A 14,870-nucleotide genomic window follows, 5' to 3' on the forward strand; every position below is an offset into this window, starting at 1 on the left:
GCCAGGCTCCTCTGTCCATGGGGATTCTCCAGGCAAGAATACAGGAATGAGTTGCCATGCCCCGCTCCAGGGGATCTTCCCAATCTGGGAATCAAACCAGGGTCTCCTGCGTTGCGGGCAGACTCTTTACCAGCTGAGTTACCAGGGAAGCCCTTGTCTAACAGCAAAATGAAACCTTTCATTTAGTTTTGGCACTTGTCACATGTTGGGGGAAGATGCCTTGAGTCTGGGCCAGAATGCCCCAGTTATGTCCACTCATACTCCAAGGAGATGTCCCAGTGGAACAGTAACACTTTCTTATTCCTCAGCTGTCACCTCCTCTGCTTAGCTTTTTCTCTGTCTTTTGGGCACTATTAGTTACTCCCTTCCCAGAGCTCCTGCTAGTATTTCTACTGTATTGCAATTATTTGTATTGCAGGCTTGCATTTCTCTTGACTGTGACTTCCCTGAAGATAGGGATTTCTTTTAAGTCCTTGTTGAATTTGCTACAATATTGTTTTATGTTTTGACTTTTTGGCTGAAAGGCATGTGGGATCCTAGCTTCCCCAATCAGGGTTTGAACCCTGCACCCCCTGCATTGGAAGGCAAAATCTCAACCACTAAAACCCCAGAGAAGTCCTCAAAGACAGGGATTTTTTCCAATATGTTTCTGTATCCCTCAGAAAAAATGCTTGATAGAGGAGACATATAACATTATTTCAATGAATTATACTGAGAGCATGGTAGAGGACACCCCACGCAACCCTGTGAGCATGAGATCAACCTGCATCTTTCCCAGGGTCCACACCCATAAAATCACTGAAAAAATGCTTCAGATTCCCTGACACCCTGAGGCTTGGATGGTAACAAAGCAAAGCTGAGCATTAGGTATAGATGATCCAGGTAGCACAGTGGTAAAGAATCTGCCTGCCAATGCAGAAGACGCAAGAGATGCGGTTTCTATCCCTGGGTCAGGAAGACCCCTTGGAGCAGGAAATGGCAACCCACTCCAGTATTCTTCCCTGAAAAATCCCACGGACAGAGGAGCCTGGTGACTACAGTACCTGGGGTCACTAGAGTCAGACACGATTGAGCTACTGAGCATGCACACAATCCAGGAAGGCAGGGAATTAGACAGACAGACTAGGAATTGCACCCAGTGATTACAGATTTAGAGAGCTAAGTCCCAAAGGGGATATCACAAATGTCAGAGGTTGCAGTCAGGGAGAACTCAATCACTTTCAGAATTGGTAGGAACTGAGCTAAGGATTGATTCTCTTCACTCTGCTTCTTTTTAAACTGCCAGGGATGCCAGGAAAGGGAAGAGGGGTAGGGATGAGCTGGAGAAAACTGACCATGACTACGACCAATGCAAGAGTTGACTTCCCACCATCAGTTGAGCTGGGAAGAAGAGACTCAACAGTAGGTATTTATTGAGCATCCTATGCTAGTTACTAAGGCTACAACAGTGAATAACACAAATACAGTCCCCATCACTGGGCTTGCACGCTCTTGGCCAAAGCTGCAAGAATTACTTTACCCTGCCTCACATGTAAGACTGAGGAAATACTTACAAAATGCATTAAGCTGCTCAGATGAAAGAAGTTATCCAAATGAAGACACACTTACCTAAGAAAATCATTGTGTTCATTAATCTTTCAAGCACCAGTGTTATGCTAGCAGGATGCAGCTGATAACAGTGTTATGGTCCTTTTACCACAAAGAAAAAGTCAAGCCAGAGAAGCAAATATGAAAACAGAAGCTAACCTTAAACCAAGACCCGGGCCCATATCAGTGTTACCATATGCCCATGGGCCATGGGTCACCCACCTATAGGAATGAAATCTGAGCCCTGCCACCCATCCCAGGCAGTGAGTGAGTGTTCTTGCAGGGAGATGAGATGGCAAAGAATGATGCTGATGCTTTCCTTTCTGCCTCTTAAAGACAATCATTATTCCTGGAATGACAATTTGTAAGCTCAACCTAATTACGGCCAAATTGATTAAGAAATGCATAATCTAAGGATTAGCATTCAGGCAAATGCTGCTTAACTCAGCCACCAAGGCTCAGGAGGAAACAGCTGTTTTATTCAGGAAGTTGTTTGGAATAAAAGACTGATTTTTGCCAGTAAAATCCTGTCTAAGTAAATTATTTAGCCTCATCCCTTTCTTATTTGAGTTCCCAAGTTAGGAATTTTCTGGGGTCAAATCTCCCAAAGACAGGGCTCCTGAGATTGTGATGAAGCCAGCAGCATTATACATACTACAGACAATCTCGGGCTCCACCCATTCCTAACAAAGAAGCTGCCTGGATGCCCTTAGTTTCAGAATGCTATCCAAAAAATAAGAATGATAATCAATACCTTCCAGGGATTGTTGTGAGGAATAAATGACAATCACAAATGAAGTTCCTAGCACAGTACTTGGGAATTTAAGATTTCAAGTCGCTCGTCACTTGAAACTATCACAACATTGTTTGTTAATTGTTTATATCCAATACAAAATTTAAAAGTTTAAAAAAGAAAAAAAAAAGAAGATTTGAATAAATGTTAGTTCCTTTCTCTCCTTCTCTTTTCTTCTAGGACTGTTTATAGCTGCATTTTTTAGCCACTAAACCATTTAAGGTAAATAAAGAATGAGGTTGGCTTCCCAGGTGCCTCACTGGTAAACAATCCACCTGCAAATACAGGAGCCACAGGTAATGTGGGTTCAATCTCTGGGTTGGGAAGATCCCTTGGAAAAGGGAATAGCAACCCACTCCAGTATTCTTGCCAGGATAATCCCATAGACAGAGGAGCCTAACAGGCTACAGTCCACGGAGTCTCAAAGAGTTGGACACAACTGGGCAACTGAGCACGCACACACAGACAGCAGAGACAGCTCAAGATTGCCATGTTCAGTTCGTTCAGTCACTCAGTCGTGTCCAACTCTTTGCCACACACAAAGAATAAAGTATTTATTCTTTTTAGAACAAGAAATCTTTTTTCATTATGTTTCATGACATGTAAGCATCTATACCAAAAAGCCTTAAAATGATGATGAGAAAAACTGAAAACAAGGTGAAATTTGTTTGGTTTCCCCTTGTAAGTTAAAAACATTCTTTTATAGTAAGCTGATGAGGGAAAAAGGAAGAAGGTAAGGAAAGCAAAAACATACCTACTGTGTGACAGACACTTAGCATATTACACATATTACCTCCTTTAATTATTACAGCAGCATCTTGGTACATCAATGACATCAGCTCTTAGCTCTGTCCCTTACTAGCTGTGTGTCGTTGGACAAATTATTTGACTTTTCTGTGCCTTCATTTCAACATCTGTAAAATGAAGAAAATAATTCCTTACATCATAGGGTTGTTAGAATTAAATATGTCAATATATGTAAAACTCTTCAAATAGTGCCTGAGAAAAAATAATATTAAATACATGTTAGTTGTTATTAACAATCATAGGTAGAATGAGTAACAATAACAATATTTAAAAGCCCTTAACATCAAGGGTTCAGTTCAGTCGCTCAGTCGTGTCCGACTCTCCGTGACCCCATGAATCACAGCATGCCAGGCCTCCCTGTCCATCACCAACTCCCGGAGTTCACTCAAACTCATGTCCACAGAGTCGGTGATGCCATCCAGCCATCTCATTCTCTGTCGTCCCCTTCTCCTCCCGCCCCCAACCTTTCCCAGCATCAGAGTCTTTTCCAGTGAGTCAACTCGTCGCATGAGGTGGCCAAAGTATTGCAGTTTCAGCTTTAGCATCAGTCCTTCCAATGAACACCCAGGATTGATCTCCTTTAGAATGGACTGGCTGGATCTCCTTGCAGTCCAAGGGACTCTCAAGAGTCTTCTCCAGCACCACTGGTCAAAAGCATCAATTCTTCGGCAATCAGCTTTCTTCACAGTCCAACTCTCACATCCATACATGACCACAGGAAAAACCATAGCCTTGACTAGACGGACCTTTGTTGGCAAAGTAATGTCTCTGCTTTTTAATATACTATCAAGGTTGGTCATAACTTTCTTTCCAAGGAGTAAGCGTCTTTTAATTTCCTGGCTGCAATCAGCATCTGCAGTGATTTTGGAGCCCAAAAAAATAAAGTCTGACACTGTTTCCACTATTTCTCCATCTATTTCCCGTGAAGTGATGGGACCAGATGCCATGATGTTCGTTTTCTGAATGTTGAGCTTCAAGCCAACCTTTTCACTCTCCTTTTTCACTTTCATCAAGAGGCTTTTTAGTTCCTCTTCACTTTCTGCCATAAGGGTAGTGTCATCTGTATATCTGAGGTTATTGATATTTCTCCCAGCAATCTTGATTCCAGCTTGTGCTTCTTCCAGCCCAGCGTTCCTCATGATGTACTCTGCATAGACGTTAAATAAGCAAGGTGACAATATACAGCCTTGACGTACTCCTTTTCCTATTTGGAACCAGTCTGTTGTTCCATGTACAGTTCTGACTGTTGCTTCCTGGACCAGGAGCTGACTGTGGCTCAGATCATGAATTCCTTATTGCCAAATTCAGACTGAAATTGAAGAAAGTAGGGAAAACCACTAGACCATTCAGATATGACCTCAATCAAATCCCTTATGATTATACAGTGGAAGTGAGAAATAGATTTAAGGGACTAGATCTGATAGAGTGCCTGATGAACTCTGGACGGAGGTTCGTGACATTCTTCAGGAGACAGGGACCAAGACCATCCCCATGGAAAAGAAATGCAAAAAACCAAAATGGCTGTCTGAGGAGGCCTTACAAATAGCTGTGAAAAGAAGAGAAGTGAAAAGCAAAGGAGAAAAGGAAAGATATAAGCATCTGAATGCAGAGTTCCAAAGAATAGCAAGGAGAGATAAGAAAGCCTTCCTCAGCAATCAATGCAAAGAAATAGAGGAAAACAACAGAATGGGAAAGACCAGAGATCTCTTCAAGAAAATTAGAGATTCCAAGGGAACATTTCATGCAAAGATGGGCTCGATAAAGGACAGAAATGGTATGGACCTAACAGAAGCAGAAGATATTAAGAAGAGGTTGCAAGAATACACAGAAGAACTGTACAAAAAAGATCTTTACGACGAAGACAGTCATGATAACGTGATCACTGACCTAGAGCCAGACATCTTGGAATGTGAAGTCAAGTGGGCCTTAGAAAGCATCACTACAAACATCTAGGGTGGATGTTAGCAAATAATAAATGCTACCTGTTACTATTTAGCAATAAAGTAAAATACAATTTTTAAAAAGTACTCTCTTCATCAAGTTTATTCCATACAGAAGCTGCCTCTATGTCAAGCAGAAGAATATGAACTTCCATTCTGACTTTGTTTTATAGATAGTTTCTTGTCCCCTTTATCCTAAATCTCTTTCAGAGCCGACAGTGAGCTGCAAAAACGCTCTAGTATTGGCCATTAGGCAGAATTTCCAATAATAGAAATTCCTCAGTTCCCTCTCCTCCCTTATCCTCCCTTAGTGTCATAAAATACCAATTCAATGCCTAACTGCCTCACAGAAGGAGAGGCAGATGGGGGTGTCTTCTTTCTATTTCTCATGACTATTATTTTCACTGTGCCTTCCCTATTTTCCTAGTTCGTTACACCGCTCCTTTCAGTGCATGCTAAGATACAACAAAACAAACACCTTGCAATGCTGCATCCCCACCCTGGTTTCACTCTGTACTTGAACTGATCTATCCTAGCCCATAGGAGATATCCAGTACATGTTTACTTTCTGAATGATGGATTTTAAACTGCAGAAGAATCTACATTCTAAGGAAGTAGTATACTATTCAGAGTTGCTGCTGCTGCTGCTAAGTCACTTCAGTCGTGTCCGACTCTGTGTGACCGCATAGACGGAGGCCCACCAGGCTCCGCCGTCCCTGGGATTCTCCAGGCAAGAACACTGGAGTGGGTTGCCATTTCCTTCTCCAATGTGTGAAAGTGAAAAGTGAAAGTGAAGTCGCTAAGTCGTGTCCGACCCTTAGAGACCCCACGGACTGCCTCCTACCAGGCTCCTCCATCCATGGGATTTTCTAGGCAAGAGTACTGGAGTGGCTTGCCATTGCCTTCTCCGCTTCAGAGTTGGGATCACTGCAAATATTTATCTTTAATCACTTCTTGTAGCTTCAATTGGAGAGTATGCATCTCTTAAACAATTCTCATTATGTGACAGCAGAGACAGCTCAAGATTACCATGTTCAGTTCAGTTCAGTCACTTGGTCATGTCCAACTCTTTGTCACCTCATGGACTGCAGTATGCAAGGCTTCCATGTTCATCACCAACTCCTAGAGCTTGCTCAAACTCATGTCAGTTGAGTCGATGATGCGATCCAAGCGTCTTATCCTCTGTCGTCCCCGTCTCCTCCCGCCTTCAAACTTTCCCAGCATCAGGGTCTTTTCCAATGAGTCAGTTCTTCACATAAGGTAGCCAATGTATTGGAATTTCAGCATCAGCATCAGTTCTTCCAATGAATATTCAGGACTGATTTCCTTTAGGATTGACTACTTTGATCTCCTTGCAGTCCAAGAGACTCTCAAGAGTCTTCCCCAACACCACAGCTCAAAAGCATCAGTTCTTCAGTGCTCAGTTTTCTTTATGGTCCAATTCTCATATCCATACACAACTACTGGAAAAACCATAGCCTTGACTAGACGGACCTTTGTCGGCAAAGTAATGTCTCTGCTCTTTAATATGCTGTCTAGGTTGGTCACAACTTTTCTTCCAAGCAGCAAGCATCTTTTAATTTCATGGCTGCAGTCACCATCTGCATCTGTGATTTTGGAGCCCAAGAAACTAAAGTCTGTCACTGTTTCCTTTGTTTCCCCACCTATTTACCAAGAAATGATGGGACCGGATGCCATGATCTTCTTTTTTTGAATGTTGTTTCTTAAGCCAGCTTTTTTACTCTCCTCCTTCACTTTCATCAAGAGCTCTTTAGTTCTTCTTTGCTTTCTGCCATAAGGGTGGTGTCATCTGCATATCTAAGGTTATTGATATTTCTCCTGGCAATCTTGATTCCAGCTTGTACTTCATCCAGTCCAGCATTCCTCTACTTTGCATAGAAGTTAAATAAGCAGGGTGACAATATACAGCCTTGACATACTTCTTTCCCAATTTGGAAGCAGTCTGTTATTTCATGTCTGGTTCTAACTTGCTTCTTGACCTGCATACAGGTTTCTCAGGAGGCAGTTCAGGTGGTCTTGTATTCCCATCTCTTGAAGAATTTTCCACAGTTTGCTGTGATCCACATAGTCAAAGGCTTTAGCATAATCAATAAAGCAGAAGTAGATGTTTTTCTGGTATTCTCTTGCTTTTTCGATGATCCAGCAGATGTTGGCAATTTGATCTCTGGTTCCTCTGACTTTTCTAAATCCAGATGAATATCTGGAAATTCATGGTTCACATACTGTTGAAGCCTAGCTTGGAGAATGTTGAGCAATACTTTGCTAGTGTGTGAGATGAGTGCAATTGTGCAGTAGTTTGAGCATTCTTTGGCATTGCCTTTCTTTGGGATTGGAATGAAAACTGACATTTTCCAGTCCTGTAGCCACTGCTGAGTTTTCCACATTTGCTGGCATATTGAGTGCAGCATTTTCACAGCATCATCTTTTAGGATTTGAAATAGGTCAACTGGAATTCCATCACCTCCACTAGTTTTGTGTATACTGATGCTTCTTAGGCCCACTTGACTTCACATTCCAGGATGTCTGGCTTCAAGTAAGTGATCACCCGTTGTGGTTATCTGGGTCATGAAGATCTTTTTTGTATAGTTCTTCTGTGTATTCTTGCCACCTCTTCTTAATATCTTCTGCTTCTGTTAGGGCCATACCATTTTTGTCCTTTATTGTGCCCATCATTGCATGAAATATTCCCTTGGCATCTCTATTTTCTTGAAGAGATCTCCAGTCTTTCCCATTCTATTGTTTTCCTCTATTTCTTTGCACTGATCACTGAGGAAGGCTTTCTTATCTCTCCTTGCTATTCTTTGGAGCTCTTCCTTCAAATGGGCATATCTTTCCTTTTTTCCTTTGCCTTTCACTTCTCTTGTTTTCTCAGCTATTTGTAAGGCCTCCTCAGACAACTATTTTGCCTTTTTGCATTTCTTTTTCTTGGGGATGGTCTTGATCCCTGTCTCCTGTACAATGTCATGAACCTCCGTCCATAGTTCTTCAGGCACTCTGTCTATCATCTCTAATCCCTTGAATCTATTTCTCACTTCCACTGTATAATTATAAGAGATTAGATTTAGGTCCAGAGAAGGCAATGGCAAGCCACTCCAGTACTCTTGCCTAGAAAATCCCATGGATGGAGGAGCCTGGTAGGCTGCAGTCCGTGGGGTCACTAAGGGTCAGACACCACTGAGCGACTTCACTTTCACTTTTCACTTTCACACATTGGAGAAGGAAATGGCAACCCACTCCAGTGTTCTTGCCTGGAGAATCCCAGGGAAGGGGGAGCCTGGTGGGCTTCCGTCTATGGGGTCACACAGAGTCGGACACGACTGAAGTGATTTAGCAGCAGCAGCAGATTTAGGTTATACCTGAATGGTCTAGTGGTTTTCCCTATTTTCTTCAATTACAGTCTGAATTTGGCAATAAGGAGTTCATGATCTGAGCTACAGTCAGCTCCTGGTCTTGTTTTTGTGGGTCATCTGCTCGGTGGCTCTGTGTTGGGGTTAATGGCAACCTCCTCCAAGAGGGCTCGGCCCACAGGCTCTGTGACACAGATCTGCTGTACCCAGAGCCCCTGGTCCTGTGACAGGCCACTGCTGACTCCTACCTCCGCAGGAGACAATCAAAGGCAGCTCTGACTCAGTCTCTGTGGGGTCTCTGTGTCCTTGTGTACACAAGGTTTTGTCTGAGCCCTCCAAGCGTCTCTGGTGGGTATGGGGTTTGATTCTAAACGTGATTTCACCCCTCTTACCTTGCTGGGGTAGGTCTTGCTGGGACTTCTCCTTTGCCTTTGGATGTGGTGTATCTTTTTTTTGTGGGATTCAACATTCTCCTGTTGATGGTTATTCTGCAGCAAGTTGTAATTTTGGAGTTCTTGCAGGAGAAGATGTGCGCAAGTCCTTCTACTCCACCATCTTAATCACACTTGAGAACACCATGAACAATATGAAAAGGTTACCATGTAAACAGATAGAAAAGCAGCAAATTTCATGGCATTGATAACATGAAAGGAATAGAATTGTCTGGAATACTTAGAATAACATCGAAAATGGAGGCTTGATTCAACATGGGATTTTACACTATTTCATAATAACTCATCCACCAAAGCACTCACACTCAGGTGCTGTGGGGAACATAAACTATAAGTTAGATATATTCTTTGCCCTCAAAGGTATTACGATGCAGTTGTGGAAAAAAAAGATAAGACAAGTAGGTTACAGAATATTTCAATTGCTAAACTGGTGGTACCGGGAAAGTACCTCTTAATTCCAAGAAATGAATGATTAGTTTGAGATAGAATTAAACAGTATATAATAAAAAGTTGGAGTCTTCAAAGTACAAAAATACTGTAAAATTCAGTTTAACCAGGTTAATAACTTCCCCCTATTTATAATTTTATACATATTTCACATAGGTTGTAGAATAATTGAGCTATGCTATACTATATCCTATATTCTTATGAATACTATTAAAAAATACATATTCACATGAGCTACAAAGCTGTAATTCAACATTTCAACACTTAAGGCTTTAAAAAAGTTATAGAATTTTAGAGCTGAAAATGGAGCCAAACTCTTCTATTTCTTTTTCTAGAAAGTTAAGTTTATGATTAATTCATGAGTTCTTTAGATTATTCACCCTGACTGTGAATTATTTAGCTTTCTTTAATCCTAATAAAGAGCTGCTTGATAAAAACAAATGAATATAACAAAACAAATAAGTACAATGAAACAAAAGAGCTGCCTGATTTCTGCTCTCATTGGAGGGACTGATGCTGAAGCTGAAACTGCAATACTTTGGCCACCTCATGCGACGAGTTGACTCACTGGAAAAGACTCTGATGCTGGGAAAGGTTGGGGGCAGGAGAAGAAGGGGACGACCGAGAATGAGATGGCTGGATGGCATCACCGACTCTGTGGACATGAGTTTGGGTGGGCTCCGGGAGTTGGTGATGGACAGGGAGGCCTGGCGTGCTGTGATTCATGGGGTCGCGGAGAGTCGGACACGACTGAGCGACTGAACTGGACTGAACTGAACTGAACTGAACTGAACATGTAAGGCACTTAGAAGAGTTCTTGGCAGGTAGCAATTGCTCAACAGTTGCTACTGTAATTGCTGTCACTCTTAACCCTAATACTACCACTATTATGACTACTGCTACTATTTGTCCATTGTTCACTGGTGCTTGCCTGCCCTCAGGACCGGAAACATAAATAAAAGGCCATGAAACTTACCCGAGACCAGGCATCTTTGAAGTCCAAAGATCCTTGAATATGTGAACTTGGACAGAAAAAGTTTATGTATTTTCACTGACCTCTAATTGGAAAATAGCATTTCCTTCCACAGTAAATGTAGACAACAAAGCTTTGTCATCAGTAGAAATCAAGAATATTTTCATATCACTTTATAGTTGTTCCAGAAATATCAGGTATGTCCTTCAACACTTTTTACCACTATAATTTGTTATTTAATAAATAACAAATAAGAAACACTTATAACACTATATCAGAAGTTCTGTTTTTTAAAAATATTTTGATAGTGGAATATGTAATATATGATTGACTTTCTTTGTAATCGTATGTATTTTGGTTTATCCATTTAAAAACATTATGCTCAGTAATATTTAGTAGGCTTCGCCAAACTGCCAAAGGGATCCATGGCACAAAAATAGCTAGGAACCCCTTCCCTAGTCATTCATTCACAAACCTTCATGCTATACCACACCGCCTAGAACTTCCCCCTTCCCATTTAAAAAAAAATAATTTTATTTATTTGGCTATACCTGATCTAAGTTACAGCACTCAGGCTATTTAGTTGCAGAATGCAAACTCTTAGCTGTGGCACGTGGGATCTAGCTCCCTGGCACCAAACCCAGGCCCCCTACATTTGGAACATGGAGTCTTAGCCACTTGACCACCAGGGAAGTCTCCCTTCCCTCCTTTTACTATCGAATCATCCCTCAGCTCAAATTTGCTCTCTCAGTGAAAATTTCACCATTCTGCTCCCATTCAAAACAACTGTTTATTGCACTTACTTCCTGAGTCTATACTTCTCTTTTACTTGCTGTTTGATCTTGAACAAGTTGTTAAACTTTCTCAGGCTCATTTTTATCAAGTGTAAAATGGAAACAGTAGTTGTATATATAGTGCAAAGAATGGCTGTGAAAATTAAGCAAGATTATGCATGTGAAAGGCTTCATGTAATGTCCAGAGTAGCAATTCCAAAATGTTTTGGTTTCAGGACACTTTTATTCTCTTAAAAGTTTCTGAGAATTTCAAAGAGCTTTTGTTTATGTGGGTTGTATACACAGCTATCTATGATATTTAAAGTTAACATTGAAAAAATTTTAGTGTTTTTTATTAATTCATTAAAAATATAAACAATAAAGTTTGTAAACTTATATAATGTATTAATAATAAATAATAATTTCTGTGGAAAAAACTATTATTTCTCCCAAATAGTAAGAAGAATGACACTGTTTTCCTTTTTCATACATCTTTTTAATGTCTGGCTTGTATGTCTGTTGCTGTTTTAAGTATACAAAAAAAATCTAGTCTCACACAGAAATATATTTGGAAAAAGAAAGGAGTATTTTATTAGTCTTTTCAGATAACTACGGAAATTTTTCTCTGATACTCTACCAATTTGACAAGTAGTAGTTAGGCTCACTGAGATGTGGAATCTGAAATGACACAAATAAGCTTTTCATTCTCTGTTGCTTTAAAACACACTGGACTATCTTGCACTTTGAGTGGATCTCTTTCTCACAACTAATTTTATAACATCATGCATTGGTCATTTGCAAACTATTGGTTCCCTGAGTTATGCAGATCTCCAAACACTGACACATTTCACCAAAAAATGGAAAAAAAAAAATCACATTCATTAATAGCCCCACAATCTCACTGGAAATGTCTTTGGGTTTTGGGAAGTTGACAAGTTCATGTGCCAGACACAAATCTCCCAAAATTCTAATTTTCACTTGAAAGTTCAAATTTTATCATTGGCAACAAATACTGTCAGCTGTATCTCCTTGAAGTGACAAGCTCACTTCATTCATTTTGGAGAAAACGTCGGCCAAATGTCTGAATAAATGTAGTTTGCTTATCAGTTGTTTTTTCAAGTAAAAATAGTGTTCTATGAAAAACACTGGCTAATCACTCACGTGCATTTTTCCTCAAGACAGTCATGCTTTTGTGTGCATCAGAAGGGCTTTATGTGTAGTCCCCATTTTGTTGCATAGAATATTGAGTAGGTTGGGTCAAGATTTAATAAAATTAGTCATTTTTATCCCTTCATCAAGGCATTGTTAAGTGAAACTGGCATCGTTTTTCCAAGGCAATTATAAATATAATAATACATTGGTGGCAGATTTTGTTGCCACTACTTTGATTCATGTTAAGACATCAGTTTTACCCAGCTTTGGTTAATGCTTTTAAACCACTGTTGCAAATACCAACGGAGTGAGAAAAGCAAACAGTATCTCAGTATTAGTATGAAAATTGTTTTGACCTTGTAGACCTTCTGAAAAAGTCTCAGGGACCCCAAAAAACAATCAAGGACATTTTGAGAAGCCCTTATCAACAGCACAGTATGTGCTTTATAAATGTTAACTAATACTACAACTAGCTATAGGGATTATATTTTCTAATTTAAACTCTGGATTGTAACATATCATGTCATTTGCCTGTGAATAGGTGCAGAAATGGAGACTGCCCCCTCCATGTCATTTTTGTTCTTTTTTCACTGTGCCTCATATTATAGTTAGATGTATACCCAGCATCTAGACATGAAGCACCAAGGACAGCAATAACACTTTACCTAAACCAATACTTCACTACCAGCACAGTGCTTTATACACAGCAGGTGCTTAATAAATACTTGTTAAACAAGTGATGAACAAATGAACAAAAGCAAATCAGTCTGATCTAGATTGTCAGCAACGCTTAGGAAAGAACAGAGGTTGAAGTGATAGATTATTTTTATTTGCTTTACTTTTAAGGTCATCATTTCAACTATCTTACTCCTGTTTAGAAAATTAAATTTATGTAATAATAAGCCAAGATTACCTTTCATGGGGAAATAATTATGGACTATTTTCCTTTCTAAAAAGATAATGTTTGCTAACTGTAGAAAATACAGACAAAAAGGAAAAAAATACTGGTAATTTCTTCATCTAGAAATAGACTTTATTGAAATTTGTATCTGTCTTTCTCTCTAAGCAGATACATAATTTTTTAACCTCCTGTTTTATTACTTTTTTATCTAACACTGTATAATGAACATTCTATATCACTATGAATCCTTCTCTAACATAATTTTTATTATGTACATATCATATATTATTTGGATGCACTTTGGAAATAGCTGGTTAAGTGAGGCTCTCTTTGAATTTTATTTTTACCCCACGTTATTACTGTCCCATCTCATCATCAACCAGAAAAAAAACTACAAATCGGCAGCAGCAGAATGAAACAGTAAGTAAACTAAAGGAACCACTGGGAATTTTTACCTTTCTATCACTGTTATAGGCACCATGGTGACAACACACCCACAGAAACAGTCCTGAAAACAAGAACGAAGTAAAAATTGAGAACACCCACAAGTAAGATATTTTAAGAGGTATCTAGAGAAAAATAAGCCTGGATCATGTAGCGAAGAAGAAAGAATTCCCCTCTCGGGAAACTGCACAGGAAAGGTGCTCAGTGACGGGATGTGTGGTGAACCGCTCAGGTGGTCCATTGAAAAGTCAACTCCGAAGCTGCAAGAAATGAATATGTGGGCAGAAACATAAAAACTAAACTAAGTAGGAGTTGAAATAGAAAGAACTCTATTACTTCATTGCTAACAGGGACATTTAGGTGGAGGTTAAGGGCACTCCACTCTAAACTTTGCTTCAGTTCTTTAAAAGATATGGCTCAACTTGAACTGTCTCCTTGATGTCAAAGACAGCATAGGCAGCTGATTATAAAAGAAACATCAGCCTAAGAAGAGCACTGCCAAAGAGAGAAAGTCAGTAGACAACGGAGTCAGACTATAAATAAGAGGGAAAAGAAGTGGAACTGGATGTCCCCCAAAACTAAATTCATGTCTAACCCCTCTCTCTCTCCATATACATTAAATAAACTAGAATACATATATTCTAAATTATTTAATAAAAAATCAGAAGTCTGGGGACAGTAAGTACTGTCTCTTTTAGTAAGCTGAAGAGGTCATTTCTTCACTCAACATGGTTCATTGGCTTAACTAAGATTCAGAGCTTCAAGTTCTATTTTCTCAGCACTTTCTGTGAAGTATTTAAAAAATTCTAACTCCCTGTGACCAGCATTCTACATTCTTAATTTACACTTAAGTTATACTCTCTCCTTCCATTATTCCCCCAAGATCATTCATCCAACTAAATCTGTCCATTTCATCCAAGCCAGTCTCTCTAGGAATCCTTGAGCACATCTTCCTAAATCCTGCCTCCAGGTATGTGCCCATATAACTCTTCAGGATGCTTGCCTTCTTTCTACCATTAGTTCCTTCAATTCAGATCAAAATGCAACTGCCTCCCCCTACCAAATGGTGCCTAAATGATTCCATTATTTCAATCATTTGTTGGTCATTTTAAAGAACAAAGCTTATTCACATGATCACTGACATATTTCACTCAAACAGTTTTATGGAGGCCTCATTTATTCTTCTAATTGTAAATTGCTAGAGGGCAAGCATCATGGCTTCTAATTTTTTTA

Source organism: Moschus berezovskii, chromosome 4 (assembly GCF_049115385.1).
Source record: "Moschus berezovskii isolate FMDL1 chromosome 4, NW_MosBer_1.0, whole genome shotgun sequence".
NCBI lineage: Eukaryota > Metazoa > Chordata > Mammalia > Artiodactyla > Moschidae > Moschus > Moschus berezovskii.